This window comes from Bombina bombina, chromosome 4 (assembly GCF_027579735.1).
Source record: "Bombina bombina isolate aBomBom1 chromosome 4, aBomBom1.pri, whole genome shotgun sequence".
In the NCBI taxonomy this organism is placed as follows: domain Eukaryota; kingdom Metazoa; phylum Chordata; class Amphibia; order Anura; family Bombinatoridae; genus Bombina; species Bombina bombina.
In genome coordinates, this window is record NC_069502.1 from 1,167,774,275 (window position 1) to 1,167,800,011 (window position 25,737).

The 25,737-nt window shown below is 38.9% G+C and overlaps 1 protein-coding gene across 1 annotated transcript in view; it reads left to right on the forward strand.

Annotated features, from left to right (window-relative positions):
* Positions 1–25,737, forward strand: part of GALNT14 (polypeptide N-acetylgalactosaminyltransferase 14) — a 1,042,958-nt gene that overhangs the window by 575,355 nt on the left and 441,866 nt on the right. The gene's annotated exons all lie outside the window — the stretch shown is intronic.

The window sequence follows — 25,737 nt, forward strand, 5'->3', positions numbered from 1 at the left end:
CTATTAAATAGTTAATAACTATTTAATAGCTACTTAGTTAAAATAATTACAAAATTACCTGTAAAATAAACCCTAACCTAAGTTACAAATACACCTAACACTACACTATCAATAAATTAATTAAATAAATTAACTACAATTATCTAAAATAAAATACAATTAAATAAACTAAACTATATAACGACAAAACCCCCCCCACTAAATTACAAAAAATAAAACAATATTACAAGAAGTTTAATCTAATTACACCTAATCTAAGCCCCCTAATAAAATAAAAAAGCCCCCCAAAATAATAAAATTCCCTATCCTAAACTAAATTACAAATAGCCCTTAAAAGGGCCTTTTGCGGGGCATTGCTCAAAAGTAATCAGCTCTTTTACCTGTAAAAAAAGAAATAAAATCCCCCCCAACATTACAACCCACCACCCACACACCTCTACTCTAAAACCCACCCGATCCCCCTTTAAAAAAAACTAACACTACCCCATTGAAGATCACCCTACCTTGAGCCGTCTTCACCCAACCAGGCACCAGTGGTCATCCGATGGGGCAGAAGAGGACATCCGGACCGGCAGAAGTCTTCCTCCTATCCGGGCAGAAGAGGACATCCGGACTCGCAGACATCTTCATCCAAGCGTCATCTTCTATCTTCATCCTTCCGGCGAGGAACGGCTCCATCTTGAAGACCTCCGGCGCGGAACATCCTTGTATGCCGATGACTACCCGACAAATGGCTGGTCCTTTAAATGACGTCATCCAAGATGGCGTCCATCAAATTCCGATTGGCTGATAGGATTCTATCAGCCAATCGGAATTAAGGTAGGAAAAATCTGATTGGTTGATGCTTTCAGCCAATCGGATTGAAGTTCAATCCGATTGGCTGATAGCATCAACCAATCGGATTTTTCCTACCTTAATTCCGATTGGCTGATAGAATCCTATCAGCCAATCGGAATTCGAGGGACGCCATCTTGGATGACGTCATTTAAAGGACCAGCCATTTGTCGGGTAGTCGTCGGCCTAGAAGGATGTTCCGCGCCGGAGGTCTTCAAGATGGAGTCGTTCCTCGCCGGCAGGATGAAGATAGAAGATGCCGCTTGGATGAAGATGTCTGCGAGTTCGGATGTCCTCTTCTGCCCGGATAGGATGAAGACTTCTGCCGGTCTGTATGTCCTCTTCTGCCCGTATAGGATGAAGACTTCTGCCGGTCCGGATGTCCTCTTCTGCCCCATCGGATGACCGCTGGTGCCTGGCTGGGTGAAGACGGCTCAAGGTAGGGTGATCTTCAATGGGGTAGTGTTAGGTTTTTTTAAGGGGGGATCGGGTGGGTTTTAGAGTAGGGGTGTGTGGGTGGTGGGTTGTAATGTTGGGGGGGATATTGTATTTCTTTTTTTTACAGGTAAAAGATCTGATTACTTTGGGGCAATGCCCCGCAAAATGCCCTTTTAAGGGCTATTTGTAATTTAGTTTAGAATAGGGAATTTTATTATTTTTTTATTGTATTAGGGGCTTAGATTAGGTGTAATTAGATTAAATTTCTTGTAATATTTTTTTATTTTTTGTAATTTAGTGTTTGTTTGTTTTTGTAATATAGTTTAGTTTATTTAATTGTATTTTATTTTAGATAATTGTAGTTAATTTATTTAATTAATTTATTGATAGTGTAGTGTTAGGTGTATTTGTAACTTAGGTTAGGGTTTATTTTACAGGTAATTTTGTAATTATTTTAACTAGGTAGCTATTAAATAGTTATTAACTATTTAATAGCTATTGTACCTAGTTAAAATAAACACAAATATACCTGTAAAATAAATATAAATCCTAAAATAGCTACAATGTAATTATTAATTATATTGTAGCTATTTTAGGGTTTATTTTATAGGTAAGTATTTAGTTTTAAATAGGAATCATTTAGTTAATAATATTAATATTATTTATATTTCTTTAAATAATAATTAAGTTAGGGGGGTGTTAGGGTTAGACTTAGGTTTAGGTGTTAATACATTTAATGTAGGTGGCGGTGGTGTAGGGGGGTCAGATTAGGGGGTAATACATTTAATGTAGGTGGCGGCGGTGTAGGGGGGTCAGATTAGGGGTTAATAAATTTAATGTAGGTGGCGGTGGTGTAGGGGGGGTCAGATTAGGGGTAATACATTTAATGTAGGTGGCGGCGGGGTCCGGGAGTGGCGGTTTAAGGGTTAAACACTTTATTAGGTATTGCGGTGGGGGATTGCGGTTGACAGGTAGATAGACATTGTGCATGCGTTAGGTGGGTTTTTTTGCAGGCATTTTAGGGAGTTACGGTGCTCCAATACTCAGCGCAAGGCCTGCTACGGCTGCATTTTATGGCGAGGTGAAAATGGAGTAAGATTTCTCAATTAACGCCACGTAAGGCCTTGCGCTGGATATTGGATACTGACTTACGACGCGGTCCCATGTTAGCCTATGGGAGTATAATTTGCTGGTGACGGGTGAAATATACGGGCATAAGTTGTATGCTACGCCGTATATGTGATACCAAACCTGCACAAAATCTGGTGTCGCCAGCTTTTGCGGGCGACGCTGCATAACGGATCGGGCCCCTTATCGGCAACCTTGTCTGTGAAATTGCCGAGACAGATTTTATTCTATCCTGTGAGACTACTTTACCTTAGCAAAACTAATGTGGATATTTAACAATTACACCCATTAACAGAACCCATTTACAGAACCCATTTTAGAACATTGTTGTTGTAATGATTGTTTTTCAGCATTGCTAACAGTTGTCATTTTAAGTGGAACTTAATACACCTATATATATTAATGTCAGAAACAACCAATGATAGGTGAAGAGAGCCTGAATAAATTCCAAACATGATCTCATCTGAACAATAAGACTCCTTGGTATCCTTCAAGCATCTATGAATCTAGCCCAATGGGTTTTCAGCCCACCAAGTGGTATTTTTTTTTCTAAAATCATTTTGGTCATCAATGATTCCCCATTTTTTCCCTAGAAGAACTACTCTCTGGAATATTTTTTTCTTTGTTCTCTTGCTATCTTTATTTAAAAAGCAGGAATGTAAAGCTTAGGAGCCGACCCATTTTTGGTTCAGAACCTGAGTTCCGCTTGCTTATTGGTGGTTAAATGTAGCCACCAATAAGCAAGCGCTATCCAGGGTTCTGAACCTAAAATGGACCTAGCTCCCAAGCTTTACATTCCTGCTTTTTAAAAAAGATAGCAAGAGAACAAAGAAAATTTATAATTCGAAAATTGCTTAAAATTGCATGCTCTATCTGAATCATTAAATATAAAATTTAGGTTTAGTATCCCTTTAACTTCTTTAAAAAGTGACATTTTCAGGATACCGTGTATATATATATACTCAACAATTCACACCACTGCATTTGCTTGAAAGCAGCTTATTTAACTACAATAGATTTAATAAAAAAAAAAAAAATCTATCCTTTCTGTTATACTTTCTCGCATAATAGAAAATACAAGATTTTTTTTATTATTATTACGTTACGACGAAATTATTTTCTGAGCATATAGAATGTTGTAATTATTTTAGCTCATTGCAGACCAGGTATTGCACATTAAAAAGTACAATTCACATAAAAACTTTAATAGATTTCATATTTTTGCTACAATTATTTTCTTCCTTTTTTAAAAAAAAGAACATGATAAAGTAACACTAGTTCACTAATTATATTTAATGAACAATGACTAGCCTGGTTACAGTAATTACTCTTTCTGAATATTTCACAACCAAATTATAGAAAAGGCTTTTAATATCTCTGCAGCTATTATATGATAGTTCAATTTCATTTCATATTTCTGGTCAGCAATTTGCCAAGTTAATTCTAGTTTCAATCAATCCAATTATCCTAAACTGCACATTAACTATTGAGTGATGTATCATTTATGACTCTTGGGAATAGTTTGTTTAATGTTAATGACTTTATGTCATGCCTAGAAATTACGTTATAGTTAAGGGAGTTAAAGATACAGAATTTAATGAGTCAGACTTTAAAATAACACCAGGAATAAAGTATTGGAAATGTCTCCACTGATAAAAAGTGAACAGTCAGTTTAGAAACATCAATATACTTTAAATATTCTTACAAAATGTCATTGTCTATAGATTTAAGTGAGATGTATTTCATATAGTACAAAAATAAATAAATACTTATAATATTTATAGCCAGGTAACTAGTAACAGAAAAAATATATTATTTTATTACTCACAGTCAAATTTATAAATAATTTATTTATCTATTAAACACATTAAGCCAGGAATTAAGTAAATAAAACAGTGATATAATATGAAATAATATGGCTCCATTTGCATTGGGGGTGTTAATCATTTTTGAATGGTGGACAGACATTAAAGTGATGGTAAACTTCATCGTTTGTAGTTACAATATTTGTAATCATAAAGTAAAAGATTGAGACTTTCATTCATGAAAGCTTTGTAACTGCTTTTTCTTTTTAAAATAAGTATCCTTTCATGTTTTCATGTATTGCGCCGTTCCTCCGCCTATAATGGATGCTTTACTTCTTAATTCACTGACTATTCGGGCTGTACCCAATCGTATTATGCCCCCTTTGGTGCCCAGCAAGTAAATAATAAGGCCACTCGTTTTGGACGCCAAAGAGGGCGCACTATGATTGGCTACAGCATGAATCATTAGTAAAGTAAGAAATAGAGTATCCATTAAGGCAGAGGACTGGCACAATATATGAAAACATGAATTGGTAACTATTAAAAAAATTAAGCGTTTACAAAGCCTTTCATGAATGAAAGTCCCCATCTTTTACAAACAATGAAGTTAACCTTCACTTTAAAATGTCTGCTGATAAAAGATAACACTGTAGTTCACAAACTATCAGACTTTTGTTTTTTCCACACTAAATTATGTTTAGTTTACATTGAGGACATGATGATCTAAATGTCTCTGGGCTGGCGAGATTATAAAAGAATGCTGACGTAAATCGTAATTTAAGTACACTGGATATGCAAAAATCACTTTGAAATTTGTACTTATAATATAAGGATAAAATACAATACGTAATTGTTGTTTTTTCATAACATGCTCTGAACATGGGCGTCCTATGGGCGTATTTAAGATTGTTTCTCTAATCCCAGCATAATTCTGTAAAGATTTTTGCACAGCACATCTCTCTTTTTTCTCACTAACTAAAATGTGGCAAGCTTTTCTCAAAACACTCAAAATACTTATTAGAAAAACACATGCATACAAAAAAATAGACAATTGTAAGATGCTATGCACAGAAGGCAGCGTAATGTGATTTACATTGGCTGCAGGATTTACCTTTTAAAGTGCTCCCCCTGCTAACTGCTAACTTCACTCCACAGTGCAAAGTGTCCCTTTCCAGCGAGCTCCATTACTTTCAATTGGAGACATCCACTCGCAAGTACTGCCCCTTTTTTACGATAATTCCACCAGGGCAGCCCCTACGAGGGTTGGGGTGAAAAACATGAATTTGTGAGGGTTAGATCATCGGGCCCTTTATCTGCTTTTGGTTTGCCATATGTATTTCTTAGTGGCTCCTTCAAATAGATATAAAGGATTTATTAATGGTCGAGCAGACATGATTCACTGTAGCGAATCAAGTCCACTCGACCTCGCTAAATTCCAACAGCATACGCTGTCAGCATTTATCATTGCACAAGCATTTCTGGTGAAATGCTTGTGCAATGTTGCCCCCTGCTCACTGGCAGCCAATCGGCCACTAGCTGGGGCTATCAATCATCTCGATCGTAAAAGGTAGCGGTAAAGTTAAGGAGCAGCGGTCTTACGACCGCTGCTTCTTAACTTCTGTTTCTGGCAGACCAGAAACGATGGGGCTTCGATGAGGCATCGGCTGCTTAATAAATCGACCCAAAAGAGTCAAATGGCCTTTTCCTATTTATATATGCTGTATATACATATGCTGTTTAAGACCATGAAGAAAAACTACTAATAGGAGTTGGACATAGACGTAAATTATTACAAAATTTAGGGATATGAAACCAAAATGTTCTTTTGTGATTCAGACAGATCAGACGATTTAAAAAAAATAATTCCAATTTACTTCTGTTATCAAATTGGCTTCATTCCCATGATATTCTATGTTGAAGAGATACCTAGGTAGGCACCTGGCGCACTGCATGGCAGGAAATAGTGCTGCCATATAGTGCTCTTGAAGATGGATAACATTCGTGCATGTTTTATCTGAATCATGAATCATCAACATTTTGGGTTTCATGTCCCTTTAAATATATATATTGCATGTCTATTGCAACTGAGTCCATCAGGCACAAAACATGTCCTTTATACCATCAGGTTTCAGTTGCCACATAATAAACTCTCTGATTATTATTATTATTTTTGTAAAATCTACCAAGTTGCTTAACATTAACTGAAAATAGGGGCAGCTTTAAATGTAACAAATTACAAGTTATTGTGCACTTGTAAAACAGAATGAGGAAATATGAAAACCTAGTAAAACATGGCAGCTAATAACACTTAGGGCTCCATGTACGAAGCAGCGAAAGCTGCTCCGGAGCCTTTGCGGGGCAGGTTCGCATATGTGAGCCTGCTTCCCGCAATGTAAGAAGCAGGGGTCATTAGACCACTGCTTCCTACACCCTACGCCACCTCTTAGGTGGCGAAGCAAAATCACCGAGAGCACGCTCACTCTCTGTGATTGACAGCCCCTTCAGTCGCGTGATTGGTCGCGAGATTGAAGGGGCGGGCATTACACACTCCGATGAGTGTGTAATGATACATACGAGCAAGCGGATCAACAGATCCGCTGCCCGTGTGTAGCGGAGGCGGACAGCTTCGCGAGTTAAGAAGCTGTCCGCCCGCCGTTTAGTACATGGCGCCCTTAAACTAGTACCAAGGTTGATGGGCAAAGTATTTTGTATATGCAAATTGATATCAGTGCACATGGGCAATCAAACTATATAATACATATATATCCTATATTATAAAAGACAAGAGTTTGTCTGAAGCCGTCATGCGCAGTTCAGACAAACTCTTGCCGCTGATCGCACGCGCACCCTTGGCCAGCTGTTGATACTTCGCACGCGCGCACTCTCCCACCCACTTAGCATGTTTGTTAGCACTTTGACCCCCCTTGCTGCGCACGCACACTCACAAAACTGATTTGAGCATGCGCACGCGCACGCAAACCCTAGCCGCCTATCACACCCTCGCACTAGCCGTTGACAACCCACTTAGCCTACTAGCCTATCACACAATGCGCACGCGCACGCGAACCCACGCGCACGCAACTAGCCTAGCCGCCTATCACACCCTCGCACTAGCCGTTGACAACCCACTTAGCAAATAGCCGTTGAAAGCAGCTGATCAGAGACAGGGGAGAGGGAGACAGGGGAGAGGGAGACAGGGGAAAGGGAGACAAGGGAGAGGGAGACAGGGGAGAGGGAGACAGGGGAGAGGGAGACAGGGGAGAGGGAGACAGGGGAGAGGGAGACAGGGGAGAGGGAGACAGGAGAGAGGGAGAGAGGGGAGAGGGAGAGAGGGGAGAGGGGGAGAGGGATACAGGGGAGAGGGAGACAGGGGAGAGGGAGACAGGGGAGAGGGAGACAGGGGAGAGGGAGACAGGGGAGAGGGAGACAGGGGAGAGGGAGACAGGGGAGAGGGTGAGAGGGGAGAGGGAGACAGGGGAGAGGGAGACAGGGGAGAGGGAGACAGGTGAGAGGGAGACAGGGGAGAGGGAGACAGGGGAGAGGGAGAGAGAGACAGGGGAGAGGGAGAGAGAGACAGGGGAGAGGGAGACAGGGGAGAGGGAGACAGGGGAGAGGGAGACAGGGGAGAGGGAGACAGGGGAGAGGGAGACAGGGGAGAGGGAGACAGGGGAGAGGGAGAGAGGGGAGAGGGAGAGAGGGGAGAGGGAGACAGGGGAGAGGGAGAGAGGGGAGAGGGAGAGAGGGGAGAGGGAGACAGGGGGACAAGGGAGAGGGAGAGGGAGACAGGGGAGAGGGAGACAGGGGAGAGGGAGACAGGGGAGAGGGTGAGAGAGACAGGGGAGAGGGAGACAGGGGAGAGAGAGACAGGGGAGAGGGAGACAGGGGAGAGGGTGAGAGAGACAGGGGAGAGGGAGACAGGGGAGAGGGTGAGAGAGACAGGGGAGAGGGGGACAGGGGAGAGGGTGAGAGAGACAGGGGGGGAGAGAGAGAGACAGGGGGGAGAGAGAGAGACAGGGGGGAGAGAGAGAGAGGGGAGAGAGAGAGACAGACAGGGGAGAGAGAGAGAGACAGGGGGGAGGAGAGAGAGGCAGGGGAGTGAGAGAGAGACAGGGGAGTGAGAGTGAGAGTGAGACAGGGGAGTGAGAGTGAGAGAGACAGGGGGATAGAGTGAGAGAGACAGGGGGGAGAGAGTGAGAGAGACAGGGGGGAGAAAGAGGGGAGAGAGAGAGATAGGGCACAGAGAGAGAGAGAATATAAGAATAAAAATAAACCAAACGGCCCGTGTGAACGGGCTTTAGGACTAGTATATATATAACCAGCAACTTATGGGTAAATTAATTGGTTCCTCCATTAATTTAAATCAGTCTTCATCTTGTAGTAATTGTCTGGGCATTCTGAGCAATTCATGTTATCGTAATAAAGCTTGATAATGCAACTCACTGCAAGAAAATATTATAATACAAATACAATACGTTTGCTTATCTAAAATAATTGTACATTAGGATTTTCATATCCTGGGATTAAAGATGGTGTATTTTTTTTCTTATCTCTGTCCATTTTGGAGCTTTTATTTAAGAAATATGTCTGTTTACAGCACAGTTTGACTTCCTGCAATATTCTTTACCATAAACATTACAGGTTTAATGCATTTCTATATAATAGACTTTTATTAAATTCAACATATTATAAACAATTAATTTGATTGACAGGCCCTTCTAGCACACGAGACAAGAGGGTGGCATTCAATGCTCACTTGAGTGTGTAATTATACATACAGGCAGTGGACAAATTGGATCCGCTGCCCTCAAGTTGAGAAGCTTGTCCACATGCCATTTTGTACATGGAGGTAGGGATGGGCGAATGTGTTTATATCCGAATTCGAATGTTAGAACGAATGTTATTGTAGAAATTCGATTTACATAATAGAATGTTGATAAGAACGAATATTCTTAAAAATTCGATTTTCTAATGTTATTTACAGTTTTCGAATGTCACATTCGAATTCGAATGTCACATTCGAATTTGAATGTTACATTCGAATATCACATTCGAATTCGAATATTACATTTATAAAACACAATTGTAGACTAGAAACACTATTTTGAATGTGACATTCAAATCAAATATCACATTTGAATCGAATGTCACATTCGAATTCGAATATTACATTTATAAAAAACAATATTAGACTACAAATACTATTTTGAATTTGAATGTCACATTTGAATCGAATATAACATTCAAATCGAATATTTCATTTAAAACACAGTATTAGACTAGAAATACTATTTCAAATTCGAATGTGACATTCGAATTTAATGTAGCATTCAAATTTGAATATTACATTTATTAAACACAGTTGTAGACTAGAAATACTATTTCAAATTTGAATGTAACATTTGAATTCGAATGTCAAATTTGAATATTACATTTCGAAATTGAATGAATACATAGTTAAACATTCTATTATTTGAACGAATATTTTCGAATTTTATTGCTAAATTCGAAAACGAAAATTCGAAAATAGAATGTTAGAATGTTATATAAACATTCGAAATTCTATTCGAACAAATGTATCAAAATTAATTTTAAATTTCGAATTTTTAGAAACATTCCCCCATCCCTACATGGAGGCCATTGTCTTTTTTTGTTCATTTGAAAATATAAAAACCGAGAACGGTAAGCCAACTTGAAGTGGGATAAAGAAAATGGATTTTACATAGACTATCATTAGATAGACAATATCTGGGGATCTTTTCAGGGGCGGTCATTCCTAGAGCAGCCTTAAAGGGATGTGTAACTAGCTGAGTAGAGAATATCATGAACATTTCTATGCAAAAAAAGCAAGATATGTTACCTTAATATTCCTTCACCTCACTACAGTGTTTTGTGAGCAGTTATCTTTATGTTACCCTTTCTATTGTCATGTGCATGGTAAAAAAAAAAAAACAGCCAATCAGCATCACCAGTTCTGAGTTCGCAATTTGCTTCACTGTGATCTTGTGGGATTTCACCTTACTGCAATATTTCATAGTAAACGTCTTTAAACTGAGAGGGAGTATAAAGTTTCTGTGCCAGCACATACAAAGTTCATTTACAATATGATGTGGTTACTGAGTGCTAAAATATCTCTCTTTTACATGTGATATTTTGTCAGCTTTTTACAGATATGTTGCATCACTTTCAAGTGATTCATCATTTTAGTAGCATGTCGCTTAACGGGATATTTTGAGCAACGTTTTAAATTTTCTTTGGTACGAGTTTAAATTGTATTAACTATATTCACATTATTATTTTATGAGCACAGAGAAACTAGAAGTACGCTATGTCGCTAAACGGAAGTGACATCCCTGTATGTTGAATTCCTTATACATTTTGTAGAAGCTGTCTCTACTTCATCAGAGGAGGATCCGTATCTGTCCTGTGCTTCTTTTTATCCGTTAGTTTCAGGGAGAGAGGGCACCCAGCTTCTATGAAATGTGTAAGGAATTCAACGTACAGTGATGCCACTTCCGTTTAGCGTCCGCATCGTACTTCTGGTTTCTCTGAGCTGTAAACACACCAGATATATGTGCAGCTCCAACGCTTCACCAGACCACCAGGTTCTTATCTATACATACGTGGAAGATGTTTTTTATACATTTTGATCATTAGACTATCAGGGCATTACAAGCACATCAGGCACTTTGTTTTTTTTCATCAGATTTTATGTTCTTATCTAAATAAACATGACTTATTTTGTGATCAACAAATTAAAATATAAAATATAAGTCCAGTGAGAGGACCCCAAGGGTCAAGGGTCCTTACTCATTTTTTTTACTTAAATTAAAGTAAAATAATTTTTTAAACACATTAATTTTTATGATTGTATGGGTTCTTTCCCTATTTTTTACATTACACCTCACAATGGTTTAATGTAAGTAAATATAATCCCAACACTTATTTACATACTTATCCAACTGGTATTTATCAAACCACAAATTGGGACTCAACTATAGACATAGTGGTACTTTTCAACATTTTATACACCTCATAATGATGAGGTAAGACAAGGTGAGAGTCTTGTGATTGATTAATATTGTTTTTGTACACAAATTCACAAATTGAAATTTTGGTTATACTACATTATTAGCAATTTCTTGTTTGATTGACATTGCAAATAGTGAGCGCTACTCCTCATACTCAACACTTGCGTCCCTTTTGTCTAATCTGTTTAGTGGCATCAGAACCCTGGAGGATTAGCAGCCACTTTTTGTAAACCAGGAGGAACCTAGATAGTGCTAGAAAACTAAACCTTGTATATATTCAGAGAGAGAGAGAGAGAGAGAGAGAGAGAGAGAGAGAGAGAGAGAGAGAGAAAGAGATGTATAGATCACAAGATCACTGTTCTTTCTTTGTAAGTTTATGATAATGCTTAACTTTTCAAGTTATCACATCGTTTGTAAAACATCTCAGTCTCAGAAGTATTTATTATTTTATTTCTATTACATTTTTATTTTACAATTTATAATTTTCTAATGCCTGTAAGGCATGTATCTTGTAATATTGGATAAATCACATAAAGGATACTGTGCTAAAAAAATATCGGCTAGATTTAGAGTTTTGTCGGTAACGACCCGCGTAGCTAACGCTGGCTTTTTTTCCCCCGCACCTTTTAAATACCGCTGGTATTTAGAGTTCACAGAAGGGCTGCGTTAGGCTCCAAAAAGGGAGCATATAGCATATTTACCGCCATTGCAACTCTCAATACCAGCGGTGCTTACGGACGCGGCCAGCTTCAAAAACGTGCTCGTGCACGATTCCCCCATAGAAAACAATGGGGCAGTTTGAGCTGAAAAAAAATCTAACACCTGCAAAAAAGCAGCGTTCAGCTCTTAACGCAGCCCCATTGTTTCCTATGGGAAAACACTTCCTATGTCTGCACCTAACACCCTAACATGTACCCCGAGTCTAAACACCCCTAACCTTACACTTATTAACCCCTAATCTGCCGCCCCCGCTATCGCTGACCCCTGCATATTTTTTTTAACCCCTAATCTTCCGCTCCGTACACCTACATTATACCTATGTACCCCTAATCTGCTGCCCCTAACACCGCCGACCCCTATATTATATTTATTAACCCCTAATCTGCCCCCCACAACGTCGCCACCAGCTACCTACAATAATTAACCCCTAATCTGCCGACCGGACCTCACCGCTACTATAATAAATGTATTAACCCCTAATCCGCCTCAGTAACCCTATAATAAATAGTATTAACCCCTAATCTGCCCTCCCTAACATCGCTGACACCTAACTTCAAGTATTAACCCCTAATCAGCCGACCGGACCTCACCGCTACTCTAATAAATGTATTAACCCCTAAAGCTAAGTCTAACCCTAACACTAACACCCCCTAAATTAAATATAATTTAAATCTAACGAAATAAATTAACTCTTATTAAATAAATTATTCCTATTTAAAGCTAAATACTTACCTGTAAAATAAACCCTAATCTAGCTACAATATAACGAATAATTATATTGTAGCTATTTTAGGATTTATATTTATTTTACAGGCAACTTTGTAATTATTTTAACCAGGTACAATAGCTATTAAATAGTTAATAACTATTTAATAGCTACCTAGTTAAAATAATTACAAAATTACCTGTAAAATAAATCCTAACCTAAGTTACAATTAAACCTAACACTACACTATCAATAAATTAATTAAATAAAATACCTACAATTATCTACAATTAAATCTAACACTACAATATCAATAAATTAATTAAATAAAATACCTACAAATAAATACAAATAAATAAACTAACTAAAGTACAAAAAATAAAAAAGCTAAGTTACAAAAAATAAAAAAATTAATTACAAACATAATAAAAATATTACAACAATTTTAAGCTAATTACACCTACTCTAAGCCCCCTAATAAAATAACAAAGCCCCCCAAAATAAAAAAATGCCCTACCCTATTCTAAAATTAAAATAGAAAAGCTCTTTTACCTTACCAGCCCTTAAAAGGGTCTTTTGCGGGGAATGCCGCAAAGAATTCATCTCTTTTGCCTGTAAAAAAAAACATACAATACCAACCCCCAACATTACAACCCACCACCCACATACCCCTAATCTAACCCAAACCCCCCTTAAATAAACCTAACACTAAGCCCCTGAAGATCTTCCTACCTTATCTTCACCACACCGGGTATCACCGATCCGTCCATGCTCCGAAATCTTCATCCAAGCCCAAGCGGAGGCTGGAGATCCATCATCCGGCTGAAGTCTTCTATCAAGCGGCAAGAAGAAGTCCAGAAGAGGCTCCAAAGTCTTCATCCTATCCGGGCAGAAGAGGAGATCCGGACCGGCAACCATCTTCATCCAAGCGGCATCTTCTATCTTCATCCGATGATGAGCGGCTCCATCTTGAAGACCTCCGGCGCGGATCCATCCTCTTCTTCCGACGTCCTAAGTCCGAATGAAGGTTCCTTTAAATTACGTCATCCAAGATGGCGTCCCTCGAATTCCAATTGGCTGATAGGATTCTATCAGCCAATCAGAATTAAGGTAGGGAAAATCTGATTGGCTGATGGAATCAGCCAATCAGATTCAAGTTCAATCCGATTGGCCGATCCAATCAGCCAATCAGATTGAGCTCGCATTCTATTGGCTGATCGGAACAGCCAATAGAATGCGAGCTCAATCTGATTGGCTGATTCAATCAGCCAATCAGATTTTCCCTACCTTAATTCCGATTGGCTGATAGAATCCTATCAGCCAATTGGAATTCGAGGGACGCCATCTTGGATGATGTCATTTAAAGGAACCTTCATTCGGACTTAGGACGTCGGAAGAAGAGGATGGATCCGCGCCGGAGGTCTTCAAGATGGAGCCGCTCGTCATCGGATGAAGATAGAAGATGCCGCTTGGATGAAGATGGTTGCCGGTCCGGATCTCCTCTTCTGCCCGGATAGGATGAAGACTTTGGAGCCTCTTCTGGACTTCTTCTTGCCGCTTGATAGAAGACTTCAGCCGGATGATGGATCTCCAGCCCCCGCTTGGGCTTGGATGAAGATTTCGGAGCCTGGACGGATCGGTGATACCCGGTGTGGTGAAGATAAGGTAGGAAGATCTTCAGGGGCTTAGTGTTAGGTTTATTTAAGGGGGGTTTGGGTTAGATTAGGGGTATGTGGATGGTGGGTTGTAATCTTGGGAGGGTATTGTGTTTATTTTTACAGGCAAAAGAGCTGAATTATTTGGGGCATGCCCCGCAAAAGGCCCTTTTAAGGGCTGGTAAGATAAAAGAGCTTTTCTATTTTAATTTTAGAATAGGGTAGGGCATTTTTTTATTTTGGGGGGCTTTGTTATTTTATTAGGGGGCTTAGAGTAGGTATAATTAGCTTAAAATTGTTGTAATATTTTTATTATGTTTGTAATTAATTTTTTTATTTTTTGTAACTTAGCTTTTTTTTATTTTTTGTACTTAGTTTTATTTTTTGTAGTTAGTTTATTTATTTGTATTTATTTGTAGGTATTTTATTTAATTAATGTATTGATATTGTAGTGTTAGATTTAATTGTAGATAATTGTAGGTATTTTATTTAATTAATTTATTGATAGTGTAGTGTTAGGTTTAATTGTAACTTAGGTTAGAATTTATTTTACAGGTAATTTTGTAATTATTTTAACTAGGTAGCTATTAAATAGTTATTAACTATTTAATAGCTATTGTACCTGGTTAAAATAAATACAAAGTTGCCTGGAAAATAAATATAAATCCTAAAATAGCTGCAATATAATTATTATTTATATTGTAGCTATATTAGGGTTTATTTTACAGGTAAGTATTTAGCTTTAAATAGGAATAATTTTTTTAATAAGTGTTAATTTATTTCGTTAGATTTAAATTATATTTAACTTAGGGGGGTGTTAGTGTTAGGGTTAGACTTAGCTTTAGGGGTTAATACATTTATTATAGTAGCGGTGAGGTCCGGTCGGCAGATTAGGGGTACATACTTGAAGTTAGGTGTCGGCGATGTTAGGGAGGGCAGATTAGGGGTTAATACTATTTATTATAGGGTTATTGAGGCGGGAGTGAGGCGGATTAGGGGTTAATAACTTTATTATATTAGCGGTGAGGTCCGGTCGGCAGATTAGGGGTTAATAATTGTAGGTAAGGTAGCAGCGACGTTGGTGACAGTAGATTAGGGGTTAATAAATATAATATAGGGGTCGGCGGTGTTAGAGGCAGCAGATTAGGGGTACATAGGGATAACGTAGGTTGCGGTGGTGTGCGGTCGGCAGATTAGGTGTTAAAAAAATTTATTAGAGTGGCGGCGATGTGGGGGGGCCTCGGTTTAGGGGTACATAGGTAGTTTATGGGTGTTAGTGTACTTTAGAGCACAGTAGTTAAGAGCTTTATGAACCGCGTTAGACCATAAAGCTCTTAACTCCTGACTTTTTTCTGCGGCTTGAGTCTTGTCGGTAGAGGCTCTACCGCTCACTTCAGCCAAGACTCTAAATACCGGCGTTAGAAAGATCCCATTGAAAAGATAGGATACACAAATGGCGTAGGGAGATCTGCGGTATGGAAAAGTCGTGGCTGCAAAGTGAGCGTTAGACCCTTACCTACAAGACTCTAAATAGCAGCGGTAGCCCAAAACCAGCGTTAGGAGCCTCTAACGCTGGTTTTGACGGCTAACGCCAAACTCTAAATCTAGCCATAGGCATGTTAAGTATTGTTTTGCATGAAAGAAAATTTAGAATTTTACAGATTAAGGCCTAGATGTACAAAGGGAAACTGTCAATCTGTCTTTGTGGTGAGTGGGTAGCAGACACTGTATGTCCACTGGCTGCATAGTAGTACACAAGTATTGCCTTGTGCAATGCTCCCCTGCTTTTGTGCAACCAAAAGTACAAAAAAAGGGCCTGTTAATAACCCCAAACAAACACATGAAGGAGGATTTATCTCTGCCACCTCAGCAGTTAAGCTGCTTTTTACATTGCAGTTAGCAGGCTCGCATGACTGAAACTACACCACAATGGCTCCAAACCAAAGTTCATTTAGCAATTTTCAAAATGAAAATGAAATGTTTCACAATATTCTAGGAAATTATAAATGATATCATCTAATTCAGGGATATATTTATAGGCATGAGCCTAAGGCAACAGAATTTAGGGGGAGATTTCTAATTGCCTAAGGCAACATAAAAACTAAATACATTACAGGTCAGACTCTATAAAATATCTAATTTTGTATTATGTCTTATGGAACACAGTCTAACATACATGCATCATCTTACTATCTAGACCAGGGATGGCCAACTGGCGGCCCATGAGCCTCAGACGGCCCTCAGCACTACTTTTTGTGGCCCTTGGGAAATAGCAGAGCTAAGAATGTGTATCACGGTTGTTGTGGCAGAGGGAACAAGTGGAACCAAAAATGTGTGTTTCTGTGGGTTTTTGACAACTTTGCTCAGAAATATCACACATTCTTGGTCAAGGTACTGAATTGTACCACCGTTGTCCTACAGTTAATGTATTGACCAGTACATCTTCATAAGAGAGATTGTATGATGTTTGCACAAACCATGTATAGGGTTTGGCTAGCACAGTAAATTTATTTTCATACCAATACCATAGATGTACAGATTATTAACCTGCAGCTGGATGCCGTCCTTGTGTTACTAAAAAGTTTACTCTAATTTTAGGACCTTTTTTTATGAATAATGTCACTGAAGGATTGTCTTTACTACCAGCTGCCTCAAACAAATCTCAATCAAAATTCAGCTACAACTTCTGAATCCAACAAAACAAGACCTATCCATTATTCTACTACTTTAAAGGGACATTTTACCCTAGATTTTATTTGCATAAATGCTTTGTAGATATATAATATATAGCCCATCTTGTAGTATTTTTATAAAAAATGTATAGCTTTGCTATTTTTAAGAACATTGTACTAACCAAGCCCCACAGTGTCAGATGTATACTCGTGTTTACAGACTCCTGCTGGCTCCTGTTTATATTATCTGTCTTTTCATATGCAGGGAAGGGGGGAGGTCGGCAGTGTCTGTTCTTTTTGTTTACCCAGCCCCTTTTAGTTGGTGTCCCAGCCTAACCTCATCAACAGAGCTAAACTGGGAGCTTCTAAATAATTGTTTAAAAGGTTTTATACTGGAATTTTATACCAGTATCTGCATATTATTCTTTATAGTAGTGTCTATTACATGCAGTTTTATGAAAATTGGTGTATACTGTCCCTTTAAATGTTTGTTATTGACCCCCATGTTTTGTTCTCAGTTGCTCATGCAATATTATTTGTGTTTGCCATCTTTTTCATCAGATCCAGGATACTCAAACTCACCTGAAATCCCAGAGTTACTTATTTCTATGGTAATTGTTTATAAAAGTAAAGAGGACAAAAATCTACTGTATACTCTCACATTTGCAAAACAAATATCTTGTCTGCCACTTTGCTCGTTAAAGGGATATGAAACAGATTTATTTTTTCTTTTGTAATTCAGACAGAGCTTGCAGTTGTAATAAAAAGTTTCCAATTTACCTCTATTATCAATTTTGCTTTGTTCTCATGTTATTCTTTGTTGAAGAGATACCTGGGTAGATGTCTGGAGCACTAAATGGCAGGAAATAGTGCTGTCATCTAGTCCTCTTGCAAATGAATAACATTGTTGCAAAACTGATGCCATATAGTGCTCCAGTAATGTGCATGCTCCTGAGCTTACTTCCCTGCTTTTTAACACAGAATACCAAGAGAACGAAGACACAAGTAAATTAGAAAGTTTATTTAAAAAAGACATGCTCTATCTCATTGTTGGTTAACATTGGCATCCAATATGTTTTGAAACTACATTTCCCATGATGCTTAGGCACTCTGCAGCCTAGTTGAGCAACATGGGAAATATTGTTCTGAAACATCAGGGGTGCTAAGTTTCGCCATCACTGCTCTATCTGAATCATGAAAGAAACATTTTGGGATGTATGTCCCTTTAAGGGGCAAGATAATTGACAAAGTCTTTGTTTTGAAACAGTGAGAGTTTGATGAAAAAAATCAATTTGTCTACCTGGCAAATACAAATAATATTATCCTAATATCTAATCTTCCATCCTTGGCATCCTTAGCCTCTCATTTCTTTCTACATTTTGAAAATCTGTAGAAAATAAACCTTAAAGGGACAGTATACACTTATTTTCATATAACTGCATGTAATAGACACTACTATAAAGAATAAGATGCACAGATACTGATATAAAATGGTTTAAAAACGGCACTTAGAAGCTTTCAGTTTAGCTCTGTTGAAAAGATAGTTGGAAAGCCCACTGCAAGTGGGAAATAAGACACTCCCCCCTCCCCCTTCTTTTGCATATGAAAAGACCCTTTACACAAACAGGAGCAAGCTGGAGAAGGTAGCTGACGGTATTCAAATAAAACTTTGGGGCTTGGTTAGGAGTCTGAAAATCAGAGCAATGTTATTTTAAAATAAGCAAAATTATACATTTAAAAAAAAAAAAAACTTTATGGGCTTTATAAATAGATAATCTACAAAACATTTATGCAAAGAAAAAATGAGTGTATAATGGCCCTTTAATTAATTTGTATAAATTTATGTTGGTGCATGTTTTTTCCCCATCTCTCCCCCTCCCCCCCCCAAAGACCCCCCTGGATTAATCAATATCACTATTTAAACAGCAATCACTTCTGCCATTTCTGAGATTATTATTATTATTATTTATTTATAAAGCGCCGACAGATTCCGCAGCGCTGCCCATGGGTACAAGAATAACAGTACAGTGGAGAAACAATACGATAAGACACAAAATTTTACAGACAAATACAGGGGGAATTATGGGCCCTATTCCCGTGGGAATTTACAATCTAGACGGGTAGGAGGATTGGAAACAGGAGGTGGGGAGTGCAGAGGTGAGAATGATATTAGTGAGGAGATAGAGGGCAACTGTTAGGTGAAATTAGTTTGTTGAGAAGTTGGGTGATAAGCTTCCCTGAACAGAAAGGTCTTTAGGGAACGTTTAAAGGACCAGTCAACACATTAGATTTGCATAATCAACAAATGCAAGATAACAATACAATGCAATAGCACTTAGTCTGAACTTCAAATGACTAGTAGTTTTTTTTATAACAAATTTCAAAGTTATGTATATTTCCACTCCCTTTGTGCCATGTGATAGCAATCAGCCAATCACAAATGCATTTACGTATAGTCTGTGAATTCTTACACATGCTCAGTAGGATCTGGTGACTCAAAAAGTGTAAATATAAAAGAATGTGCACATTTTTTTTAATGGAAGTAAATTGGAAAGTTGTTTAAAATTACATGCTGTATCTGAATCATGAAAATTTAATTTAACCTGAGTGTCCCTTTAAAGGAGGAGAGGTTAGGGGTAAGTCTGACATCTCGAGGAAGTGCGTTCCAGAGGGTTGGTGCTGCACGAGAGAAGTCCTGTAGTCTAGAATGAGAGGAGATGATGGTAGAGGATGTAAGAAGCAGGTCGTGGTTGGATCTTAGGAGGCGGGCAGGAGTATATTTGTTGATGAGTGAGGACAGGTAGGGTGGGGCAGCATTGGTGAGGGCTTTGTAGGTCAGGGTGAGAATTTTGAATTTAACTCTGTTGTGAATGGGGAGCCAGTGAAGGGACTCACAGAGAGGTGCAGCAGAAACAGAGCATCGAGAGAGGTGGATTAGCCTGGCAGATGCATTTAGGATGAATTGGAGGGGAGAGAGGCAGGAGAGAGGGAGGCCAGTTAGTAAGTTGTTACAGTAGTCAAGTCGGGAAATTACCAGGGAGTGGATTAGCTGTTTGGTAGTTTCAGCACTCAGAAACGGATGAATTTTGGAGATATTGCTTAGGTGGTTGTGGCAAGATGAAGAGAGCAGTTGGATGTGGGGAATGAAGGACAGATTTGAGTCAAGCGTGACTCCGAGGCACCAGACTTGGGGTGATGGGGAGATAGTGGTGCCGCCAACATTGATAGAAAAATTAGAGACTGGAGTGGAGCTAGAGGGGGGAATTAGAAGTAGTTCGGTCTTGGACATATTTATTTTTAGGTGGTGAGAGGCCATCCAGGAGGAAATGCCAGATAAGCAGTCGCTGATGTGAGAGTTGACAGAAGGAGAGAGTGCAGGGGTGGAAAGGTAGATCTGGGTATCATCAGCATAGAGGTGATAGCTGAAGCCATAGCTGTTGATAAGTTTACTCAGTGAAGAAGTGTAAACAGAGAAGAGTAGAGGACCCAGGACAGAGCCTTGGGGTACTCCAACAGACAGGGGCAATAGAGAGGAGGAGTCACCAGCAAAAGAGACAGAGAAGGATCTATTAGAGAGATAAGAGTGAATCCAGGAGAGGGCAGTGTCACAGAGACCAAGAGAACTGAGAGACCGTAGGAGAAGGGGATGGTCAACAGTGTCGAAGGCAGCAGATAGGTCAAGCAAGATGAGTATAGAGTAGTAGCCTTTGTTTTTTGCAGAAAGGAGATCGTTAGTAACCTTGGTGAAAGAGTGGCAGAGGGGGTGACTGGGAGCGGAGTTGGGAGATTGCAGGTTTGTGTTGGGATGTTTCCTCGGATTGCAAGTGTTTTTTTGAGAAAATAGTCAGCAAGGTCTTGAGCACTGAATGCAGATGAGGGGGGTGGTGCAGGTGGGCGGAGGAGAGAGTTGAAAATGGAAAAGAGTCTTTTAGGGTTTAAGGAGTGAGTTGATATAAGAGAAGAGAAGTTGGTTTGCTTAGCTAAGTGAAGGGCAGAGGTCTAAGAGTAGAGAATGAACTTATAGTGCATGAAATCAGGTTCAGAGCGGGATTTTCTCTAGACACGTTCAGCAGTGCGGGAGAATTTTTGTAGGCGACACATTTGTTGGGAGTGCCAGGGTTGGAGCTGATGACGTGGGGCTTTGCGAGGTTGGGGTGGAGTGAGAGCGTCAAGTGCAGCAGAGAGAGTGTTGCTATAGTGGGTTATAGCAAGGTCAGGGCAGGATATCGTGGAAGTGTGGAGGAGGCATAGTTAAATAAGATTGGATAGTTGGGGAGCGTCCACAGTGTGCAGATTTCTACTGGTGCGGGGCGAGAGGGGGAAGTAGGTTTAGTATCTATATTAGGATCAAAAGTGAGCAGGTGGTGGTCTGAGATGGGAAATGGGCGATATGCAACATTAGAGAGAGAGCAGAGATAGGAGAATACCAGATCAATCGAGTGTCCATCGCGGTGGGTAGGGAATAGGGTGGATTGTGAGAGGCCGAAGGAGTTAGTGAGTGAGAGCAGTTTAGAGGCAGCAGGGGCAGATGGGTTGTCAATGGGGATGTTGAAGTCCCCTAGGATTAGAGCAGGTGTATTTGTGGAGAGAAAGAAAGGAAGCCAGCCAGCAAAGTTGTCAAGGAATTGGGAAATTGGTCCAGGGGGCGATAGATAACTGCCACTCTGAGAGAGGGGAGAACAGGCGAATGCAGTGGACTTCAAAGGAAGAAAAGGAGACAGATGGAATTGGGGATAGGTACTGATAGGAGCAGGAGGGGGAGAGTAAGATACCAACACCGCCACCGTGTCTCTCACCTGGCCTAGGTGTGTGGCTAAAGTGAAGACCACTGTGTGTGAGAGCAGCAATGGAAGATAGCCAGGTTTCAGTAATAGCTAAAAGGTTGAAAGCGTTGGAAACAAACAGGTCGTGAACAGTTGTAAGCTTGTTACAGACGGAGCAAGCATTCCAGAGGGCACAAGAAAAGGGAGGGGTTAGGCGCTGTGTGTTAATGGAGATGAGATTGTTGGTATTGCGTGACATATTCCATAGGAAGATACAAGAGAATCCTATCTAATTTGATATATCAGTTAGAGTTAGAAGGCAAACACATTGCATTAGTAGTCTAGCTGCAGTTGCTGCACACTGTTAGATTATTTAAACCATAGAATGTAGACTGTTATACATTATACAGCTGCCCTAATAAAAATAAAAGACTGATCATAATTCATACTTTATATTTATGTCAATAATGACATGAATAAGATCATTTTTCTTTTTTATTTAATGCACTGTATTTCTGCTATCTTGTGTTCAGATAACATCAGCCAAGTCTAAATTAACATCTTGTTTCACAATAACAAAAGTCCACTTACCACTTGTCGCATATGGAGATGCCAATCTGGGCTTTTAAGTAGAAACACTAGTCAAGGTCATTATGTTAGTATTAAGTGCTTTGTTATCTCAATTAGGGACAGTTGTGTCTTTTCAAATCTAACACCTCTAATTACTTCATAAGCCATTGAAAGGGTATGTTGGACATCTTTAACTCTATTATTTCACAGCTATTTGCAAACAGTCTATTATCTTCCTCATGTTCAAAATATTCGTAAATTACCACAGAAGACATTCTAGAGGTTTATTAATATATATATATGTATATGTGCTGACTACGTGATATTCTGTACAGCTAAGGGGATCTGTATAAAAAGTCATTTTTATATACATCCTGAAGAAACTATAGAAGTATGCCCATTGTGCCAAAATACTTAAGCATTCATATAGTTAATCAGTGTTGGGGATGGATTCTGTTGACAATAGGTTCATGTGCAAAACAGTAAGAGAAGCAGTCTGCCAGGAATAAACAGCAGCATCAATAGCTTGTTCTATGGCCCGGTTGCCACCTGGGAGTAGCTTCTTTCTGCCCAATTGTGCTTTTCACAGAGGAAAACTCTCCTGTAGTATATCAGCCTGATCCCGCCGACATGGTCAGTCCAGCCCCGAAATACCAGGCAATTCTCCTTTGAACAAGAAACATGACAACCCCAGACAATCTTTTCAGCCTCCTTTGGTCCTCGTCAGTAAGGTGCAGCCATATCCCTCTAAGCACATTGGGCAATGAGTCCACGTCTGGTTTCCCCCATCACCCTTATGGAGACTATCCTCAGGGTCATATTTACATATGCAAAAGCAGAAAGAGAATCAGTCTGCCAGGAACGAACAGCATCATAAATATCTTGTTCTATGGCCCGGTTGCCACCTGGGAGTAGCTTCTTTTTGCCCGATTGTGCTTTTCACAGAGGAAAACTTTCCTGTAGTATATCAGTCTGATCCCACCAACAACATTAACAATAGATATCACACTAGACAAACAGAAAGTAATATTATCATTATATGCGGATAACCTTATATTATACTTAAGCGATACCAGGAAGAGTATTCCCCATTCTTTGCACCTTATTAAATTCATAGAACTATACAGAAACTCTCCCACATTTATATAATTAGTACTTGAGGGAGAGCTGCCTCAGCACTGGTTAGAGCCTGATTGGAGGCCTGATTAGGGAAGACGGGTAGATAGTCCCATTTAAATGGATACGGATAAATCATTCAGTGCGGAGGGGGCAGGGTTTTTTTTTTTTTTCTGTGACCCATCGGAAATCTTGTATCACAGTATTTTTCATTTGTATATGATATGGCAAAAGGTGAAAAAAACAAACAAAAAAAACATGCAGATACTGTTATTTTAGAAACATAGAAACATAGATATTGACGGCAGATAAGAGCCATAGGCCCAGCAAGTCTGCCCCACCTTACCTAACAGTATAAACTTATCTAGTTCGTAGGATAGCCCTATGCTTGTCCCATGCATTTTTAAAGTCCCCCACAGTGTTTGTTGCTACTACCTCTTGAGGAAGTTTATTCCATAAATCAATCACTCTTTCTGTAAAGAAGTGCTTCCTCAAATTACTCCTGAATCTACTACCCTTTAGCTTGAGCTCATGACCCCATTTTGTTTTTTTCTTTTTTACTATGTACAGTCATTTTTTAAGGTAAATTTGTCGTACCTGGTGCTGGTTTTTTTTCTCTCTTGTTTTTGTACGGATGTATTTAGTTTGTTTTTTTGAAAACCCAATAAAATAAAAGTAAAAAAAAACAACAAAAAAAAACAATAAGTTAATGTCACACATGTAAATAAGAATTTTCCTTGCACGCTGAACAAAGGGGTTATATGAATAGAGCTTCTTATAAATATAAGAAGCGTGAATGGGCTATTATATCAGTCAGTTTTGGGGACCCTCCCAGTTTCTATTTTGAAAAGAAGTACTTAACATGCAAAAAAAGTCATTTTGGGAGTTTTTCTGTTAAAAATATGCTTATGACAGCTTTAAACAAACAAAACCATATAGCATTGTGATCACTCTAGAAACTCAGCAAACCAATTCGGTCAGAAAGCAAATCGCTGATAGACTTTTTTGTATCAAGGCCTGAATTGGAAAGTTGTTTAAAACTAAAAATCTTTGAGATTCATGTCCTACTTAATATAACCTTATGTGTAGTCACTTGCTACTGTTCCTGGAGAGGTTGTATACAGTGAACAGGACACTCATTTACATACAGTATGTATAGGTATATATACATATGTATATATGTTGACTACATGATATCCTGTACAGCTAAGGGGATGTGTATGAAAAATCCCTTTTTATACACATCCTGAAGAAACTATAGAAGTATGCCTATTGTGCCAAAATACTTATAGTTAATCACTGTTGGGGATGGAGTCTGATGGCAATAGGTTAATGTCACACATGTAAATAAGTATTTTCCTTGCACGCTCAACAAAGGGGTTATATGAATAGAGTTTTTCATAAATGTAAGAGGTATGAATGGGCTATTGTATCAGTCAGTTTCTGGAAAACCTCCCAGTTTCTATTTTTAAAAGAAGTACTTAACACGCAAAAAAAAGTCCTTTTTAGGAGCTTTTCTGTTAAAAATATGCTTATGACAGCTTTAAACAAACAAAACTATATAGCATTGGGATCACCCGAGAAACTCAGCAAACCAATTCAGTCAGAAAGCAAATCGCTGATAGACTTTGATCGAGGCCTAAATTGGAAAGTTGTTTAAAACTAAAAAATCTTTGAGATTCATGTCCTACTTAATATAACCTTATGCGTAGTCACTTGCTACTGTTCCTGGAGAGGTTGTATACAGTGAACAGGACACTCATTTACATACAGTATGTATAGGAATATATAGATATACACATGATATCCTGTACAGCTAAGGGGATGTGTATGAAAAGTCACTTTTTATACACATCCTGAAGAAACTATAGAAAATTGTCCATTGTGCCAAAATACCTAAGGCATTCATATAGTTAATCAGTGTTGTGGATAGATTCTGATGACAATAAGTTGATGTAAATAAGTATTTGCCTTGCACGCTCAACAAAGGGGTTATATGAGTAGAGTTTTCCATAAATGTAAGAGGTATGAATGAGCTATTGTATCAGTCAGTTTTGGGGAAACCTCCCAGTTTCTATTTTGAAAAGAAGTACTTAACACACAAAATTTGGTCAGAAAGCAAATCGCTGATAGACTGAGATTGAGTCTTAAATATGAATCCTTATGTGTTGTCACTTGCTAATGTTTCTCTTGAATAGATTTCAAACTGATTAAAAAAATAACAGCTACTCTAGATTAATAGAAAGTAGATGTTACAGCCAATGTCAGAGTTATATTTAAAGTAAAATGTTGACAATTGTCT